Raw genomic sequence first — 7,916 nt, forward strand, 5'->3', positions numbered from 1 at the left:
TATTAACAGAACAAAAGAGAAAAGCTATCCAATCTTTCCAATAGATGCAGGAAAAGCATTGGACAAAATTCCACACCTGTTCATAAAACGAGGAATTTATCTCAACTTGATAAAGGTAACAGCCAACACTACACTTAACGGTGAAAAACTGACCACTTACCCCTTCCATCAGAGACAGTGCTGGGTGTCCATTTGACTACTTGTATTCAAAACTGTACAGAGTCTTCCAGACAGCGCAGTAAGGAAAGAAAAGGAAGTAAGAGTCATACACTTTGGAAAAGAAGAAGCAAATAATCTTTATTTGCCAATGACATGATTGTGTACATAGAAAATGCTAAGGGATCGACAAAATGCTATTAGAACTGATAAGTGAATTTGGCAGATGATGGGGTACAAGACCAACATACAAAAATCGATTGTATCTCCACAAAACAGCAGGGAACAATGAGAAAGAGAAACTAAAATATAGATATAAATGATATAACAACAAATAAAAATATAATATGTAATTAGTTATATTAGCATCAAAAACATGAAATAGGGATAAATTTAACAAAATATGTGCAAGATCTGTATACTGAAAAAAATAAAACATTGCTTAGAGACTATAAAGGCACCTAAATAGAGATATATAATATGCTCATGCTTTGAAAGATATGGTGTTGTTAAACTGCTAATTTTCCCCAAGTAGATCAATGATTCAGTGAAATTCCGGTCAAAATCCCAGCAGGCTTTTCCTAGAAATTGACAAGCTGATTAAAAAAATTATAGAGAAATGCAAATAATCTAGACTAGTCAAAACAATTCTGAAAAAGATGAACAAAGTTGAAAGACTCACATTACCTGATTTTGAGACTTATTATAAAGCTAAAGTAATCAAGGCAGTGCTACTTTTGTGTAAAAACAGAGACACATAAATCAATGTAACAAACCAGAGAATCTAGAAATAGATGCATAGATATACGGTAGCTTCATTTTCGACAAAGGTGTCAGGGTGATTCAATGGGGGGAATATAGATAGTCTTTTCTAGAAATGTTGCAGAAAGGACTGAGTGTTTCTGGGGTTGGGGGCGGGGGGAATTGACCCTGGTATCTCATACGATACACAAAAGTTAATTCAAAACAGATCATAGTCCTAAAATGAAAAACTTCAGACTATGAAATTTATAGAAGAAAACATAGAGAGATTTGGCTAGAAAGATGTCTTGTATGGGACACAAAAAGCACAAACTATAAGAGAAAAAATCTGATAACTGGATTTTGTCCAATTTAAAAATGACTTCTCTTCAAATGATACTTAAGAAAGCAAAACAGCAGCCAGAAACTGGGAGGAGACATTCATAATGCAAATATCTGACAAAAGATTTCTATTCAAAATATATAAAGAACTTTTAAAATTCAATAAGACCAACGAATTTAAAAAAAAGTGCAAAAGATCTGAACAGACACTTCATAAAAGATGTACAATATACACACAAAAAGATGCTCAATTTCATTAGCAGGGAAATGCAAATAATAGCCCAAATAAGATAACATTATACACCCACTAGAATGACTAAAATTAAACAGACATATCATCAAATAGTGGTGAGAATGTGGAGCAACTGGAATTCTCATGCATTGCACGGGGGAATAGAAAGGACAGTCATTTTGGTAACAGCACATCAGCTTAATATAAAATCAGAAAGCGTATATAGATCTGGCAATTCCAGGTCTATGTATTTACCCAAGAGAAATAAAAATACATGTCCACACAAAGGCTTGAACAGAATTTTTTAGTTCACTTAAATAGCCAAAAAATAGGAAATATCCAAAATCTCCATCTACCAATGGTGAATAAACAATTTGAGATATAACAATACAGTGCAATATTGCTTAGCAACCACTTACATAGACAGTAACATGGATTAATCTTTGAAACACTAACACGAGCAAAAGAAGCCAGAAACAAAGGAGCACATACTATGTGATTCCATTTACATGGAATTCTAGAGCAGATGAAAGGCAGATCATTGGTTGCTTGGGGTCAAGGTGGGAAGGATTATTGGCAAAGGGACAAGAAGGAACCTTTTGTGGGAGGATTTTTCTAAATGCTGATAGTGGTAGAGATACAGGACTATATAAATTTGACAAAACTCCTCAAATTGGATTCACTTATATGTAAATTATAGCTCAATTAAAAAGTTGAGTTACAATAATGGCACATAAGGTGGGTAGGAGGGAATGGAATTAAAGTGTTCAAAGATTCTTGCACTGTCCAGAAATAAAGTATATATATTACCCCATCCCCCAGCTTCACAGGACCCTGGGGCCAGATGGGAAGGGGTTGGCTCTTAACAAAAGGTGAAAGCACACAAATTCCTAAGAGAGATGTTTTGTGACCCAGGAACGACCCTCTGTGGCCTGGCTGCTTCCTGGGCAGGTGCAGTCTCCACAGGTCCCAGGACCAGGGCCAAATGCCTTCTGTGCTACAGCAACCCTGGTCACGCCACAGCTGAGGCCATACAGCCCCCTCTGAAGAGCTCATTCCAGCTTGTCAAGGCCACCCCTCATGACATCTCTGCACTGGACTTAGGCCAGGTGGGTGGGGAGCATGGGCAGGAATGGACTGGGCTGGGCCTACTTTTCCAGGTGCCCATGAAGAAAACAATGCAATGGAGCAGAACTCCTGGTGCTGAGGTGTGGCCAGAGGCTGGGACTTAGGACCGCATTTCTCGGAGGCCTGAATGGTTGTTGCCCACAGCGATGGTTTCACCTCTCTGCCTGATATAATTTTATCCCGGCTGTTGCCAGCCCTGGGAAGATTTCTGAGTGTACTCACGTCCAGGTCTCAAGCCAAGATTCTCACTTGACAACTGGGAGGGGCACAGCCAGTAGTTTTTCAAGCCCTCTGGTGACAAAAATGTTACCGCCAGGGTTGAGAACCACTGTGGAGAAGAGATTATCGCTCACCTTCAATGTGCATACAGGGGCTGGCTGACTTAAGGGTTGCATTACTTATTTATCCGCTCAACAAATATTTCAGAGCCTACCATGTGCCAGGCATTGATACAGGCAGTGAGGAGACAACAGTGAACAAGATGCAGAAGTTATTGCCCTCCTGGAGCTCACATTCTAGTGGGGGAGATGATAAAATGTACAACAGGTAATCTATTATTGATTCCTGTAAAGCTGGGGAGAGCTCAAAGGGTACATCTCTATGCTTGTGGGATGCTGAAAATCTGGAAGGTGATCCCTCTGCTGGTGACACTTTAACCGAGACCTGAAGGAGCAAGTGGAAATCTGGGCTTGGAGCACGCCAGGCAGGACAAGGTTCCCCGGGAGATCTATGAAGAGTGAGGACACAAGGCCAGGCCCTCACAAGGAGTTAATTTTCCTGGGCGAGATGGGAACCCATTGCAAGAACTCGATCACTCTGGCTACTTTGTTGAAACAGACCAAAGTGAGAGTAAGGGAAACACAAAAAAGACCAGCTGAGCAGATCACCCCAGTAATTCAGAGGAGACGGTGGGGTTTGGGACAGGGACAGGAATAGTGGTTGAATACTCATAAGATTTACTGAGGAATCCAGAGTGTGACATGAGAAAAATATGACTCAATGAAGGCTCCAAGATTTTTGGCCTGCACATCTGCAAGAACAGAGTTCCAGGTGACTGAACTAGAGCAGGTCTGAGGGACGTCAGTTTAGGTTTGGACATACTGAGATACCTACTCAACCAGAGGTTCTCAAAGTGTGATCTGGGGACCCTTGGGCTCCCTGAGACTCTTTTAGGGTTCTGTGGCCAAAACTATTTTTATACTGTTAAGAGGTCATTTGCTTTTTTCACTCTAATTCTTCACAGGCACACAGTATTTTCTTGAGGCTACATTATGTGATGACAGCATCATTCTAACAGTTAATGGAATGTGGGCTTCTGCATTTTGTTTCTAAAACTGAACTTCTGTATGGCAATTATCAGTAAATATAACTCACATAAAATCCTTGTGCCCTCAGCAACTTAAGAGAGTAAGAGAGTTCTGAGACCAAAAGTTTGAGGACCACTGTATGAGACACTCATTTGGAGATGTCTAGGAGACTGCTGACTATACGGGTGCAAAGTTCAGGAATGAGACCAGGGCTGGAGATGTAAGTCTTGGAAGCACCTTCATAGAAATGAACCATGAGACTAACTGGAATTACCAAAGAAGAGTAGAAACAGAGATCCTAGTTCTGAGTCTGGAAACACTCCAACATTCACAAAGTGGGGAGGCCAGGAAGAACCAGCAACAGAAAATAAGGAACAGTTGGGGACAGGAGAGCATGTGTGTGGCATCCTAGGGGCCAAAGAAACCACTTGGAGGAAAGGGGACAGCAGTGGCAGATATGCCAACAAGTTTACTGATGAGGGCGAGGAAATGACCAATTAGCAACATTGAGATCTTGAAAAGAACACTGGGTTCAGACAGAATGGGGAGGAAAGGAATTGAAGACAAAGTAAGAATTTGGCTTTAAGGGGGAAGAAAGAAACTGAACAGTAGCTACAGGGGACATGGGGGCCCAAGAGGCTTTGTTTTTCAGGATGTAAAAATCACCACCAGGTTTGTAGGCTGCTGGGAGTGAGGAAGAAAAAACTAGTACAGAACAAGGAGATGTGAATGTAGAGCAACGTCCTTGAGTAAATGGGTGTCTGGTGCACAAGTGGGTGGGGTTAGCTTTAATAAGTGGCACAGTTCCACGGCAAAGAAAGGTAGAGGAACATATATGTGGCCCCTACAGACTGCTAGATTGATGTGGGAGCTTGTGAAGTCCTCACGATTGCTTAAACTTTCAGTGCAACAGAAAGCAGGGTGATCAGCTGAGAGTGAGGATGCAGGTGGTGCTGGCTGTTTAAGAGGGGAGAAAGTATGAGACACCTATGAGATGCAGGAACAAAAGGGGTAGATATGCAGTATGCTGAGCAGCAGGCAAGACCACTCTCATGAGTTCAAAGGTGTATCAGTGAAGCATGTGGCCCGACTCCAGCCATGTTCATTTGCATGGGAACAGGCAAGCAAGCAAAACATTGGATTTAACTGGTGTGTTTTAGCCAGAAGTTGGACCAAAGTACTACTGAACAATGCGAGCAAGCCAGGAGCTTAAGTCCCTGCCAAGGAGTCTCAACTCACGGGGCATCAAATGACTATCAGAGGTAAGGGGAATGGATGTTGTGTCTGATGAAGAGACTCAAAGCTGAGAGTGTTTAGGGAGGGGGATCTGGAATTATCAATGAGGAACAAGGAAAACACCTATCCTACTTCCAGACCCAGATGGACGAGAGGTGTGGGAGAGACAAAGGTGCCACTCAAAGGTGGGAAGTGTCCTGGGAGAAAGTAAGGTCTGTTAAAGCAAGAAGGTAAAGGAACTTGTCAAACAGGAGTTGCTGATACATGACTTTCAATTCCAGAGAATATGGTAAAAGGCTTTAGTAGAGAATGGTATCAGAAAAGGTAACTTAAGGAGCTCTTTGAAGACTAGTCTGAAATATTAGGGCTGGCATGGAGCCCTAAGCTTGCGATAAGACTTCAGGGATAAGGTGCATGCCATTCATCCTAAAGGTTCCCAGGCATGTAGGTGGGGAGATCCCGACTGACAATGGGAAGAGGGTTGGGAGGGCTCATCAGAGGCAGAGTTCCAGAGTGCCCACTTGACTTGGGCTGAAGGCAGGACACAGGGTGTAAGAAGGGACAGTCTTATCTGGGGCAGAGGCACTCTAGCCTCCTGTTAACCAAGCAGCCTATACAGTGGGGTCATCTCACTATATTATGCAGACATGGACTCTCCACTGACTTGATCACTTGAAAATTTTACACTTTTTCTATTTTTCACCATGGATTTTTAAAATAATTGGGTTGGAAAATGAAGACAAACAGAACTAAACCTAGACCCTGAAATTTTCTATCTGAATGACAATACCAACTGCACAAACTTGAATTTAACCTTAAAAACACAGACACTATCTGAAGATTCCTATAATAGCATCAGGTTGAAACTGCCGTTGAAAAACTTTATTCGACAGAGGGGACAGAGACACTGTCTATGAACAGAAATTCCAGAAATACTCAGACAAAACTTCTATGAATTCTAGGAAATGTGAAACTATTAAATAGAAAGCTTCAATCGGGGGGAAATTCTGGGATTTTTGACGGAAAAAACCCTGTGCACCCAGAAAAAACTAAGATTTCCTGTCATAATCCACTTCTGAGGAACCACTTGGTGACCTACCATGTCAGACTAGGTGCTGGGAAGGGATAGCCTGATGTCAATGTCTTCAATGCTCAAGCCTTAAGAAGCAGAACTCAGGTGTGCATATTTCTCTTTTTAAGTAAGAAACATGGATTTCAGTTGGAGTTTTTGCTTTGTTCTTTGAAAGTGCTGCAATGGATTCCCTTACAGGTATTCTGTGTACTTGTTTCTCCAGAGGCAATAGGAACGGCTACCTTTATCCAAAAGTTGGCTCGCCTTTAACAAGCATAGTAGATGACATCCCATTGTGGTTTGCCTGTTCATTCCCTCTTCTGGTTGTAGCACGTGAATTTTCCTTTGGGAAACCATTCCTCTACCAACTCCCAGCTGGGCCTCATCTCACCTAACAACTCCAAATATACAGCATATGAGCCAAGCTCAACCTATCAGGGCAGTGCACCTGAGGTTCAAGGATGTCTACAAAGCCTGTTGCTACAACCATCAAAGAAGAGGTGTCTCTTTTATTGGGGTGAGGCTGAGACATAAACCTAGATTCTGTGACCATCTTTGTCACCCTATGAAGGAACTCTACTGATTAAAACCAAAGCAGAAGAGAGAGACAGACCCTGAATATCATTTCATCAACTAGACTCTATATACCTTGTCAGCTGGCATTCGTCAAAATTCCTAGACAAATCCCCTGGGATATGTTACAGACAGTTCACTCGGCCTCTGCCCCAGACGTTCTGATTCCTAGGTCTGGTTTGGAACCAAGTAGCCTGTGTGACTACGAAGCAAGCAAACTGTTGTTTTACCGATTCAGTTTGGGAACCACTGCTAGGGTGAATGAGAAAGACAATCAATCCTCCCTCTTTTGGCTTAAACTAACTTGATCTTTTTTTGTCCTTTGCAACAAATTCTTTATGATACAGTGAGAGTCTCCTGACTACTGCCAACTTTGCCAGAATTACCACATTTACTAAGTTTTCATAGTTTTAAAGACATTAAAGCCTTTCAAATTCAAGGGATAGTTTAAAATCTGCTAAAAATGAAACTTTAATGAATTCAGTTACTGACTAGCCATAAAATATCCATGAATAAGTGCCCCAAATCAATCTTTAGACAGTTGTACCATTAGCCTTCCTTATACTCCTTAATGTTGCGACAAGCTTTAGCAACTTTTATCATTGATTTTTTGGTCTTTGTTTGGCATTCGTCTGAAACTTCACAATCCTTTGTGTTTCTTTTCTTCTAATGTTTAGAAACCAAACAGGTCAAGGAACCTGGACTAATAGTGAAGAACAACGTTAACAACAGGTATTAGCTCAAAGAACTAAAAGGAATATAAAATGGTTTTCATTCATAATATGTTAAGGCTAAAACCAAAAGGTATTTATTTGATAAGACCAAGTACAATAATGGTAAGACATGTAACTTTACTGAACGACTTTAGTTTAAATTATAGTTCTAATGCCTTCTAATGATAATGTATCATCATTAATGTCTACATTCATTACATTTATATGGAATGTTTAAAGGTGTTCTCATGACACACAATTACTCATTAACTTCAAGCCTGCTCTTTGCAACATTTCCTGAAAATTCCTATGAATATGTAGATGTGAATAATAACAATTATCAACTTTATAACAACACAGACTTCTGCATTTCCTTATAAGCTATGGCTATCCATTCTTATACTATTAATATTGCA

The sequence above is a fragment of the Equus asinus genome, chromosome 8 (genome assembly GCF_041296235.1).
Source record: "Equus asinus isolate D_3611 breed Donkey chromosome 8, EquAss-T2T_v2, whole genome shotgun sequence".
Lineage (NCBI taxonomy): Eukaryota > Metazoa > Chordata > Mammalia > Perissodactyla > Equidae > Equus > Equus asinus.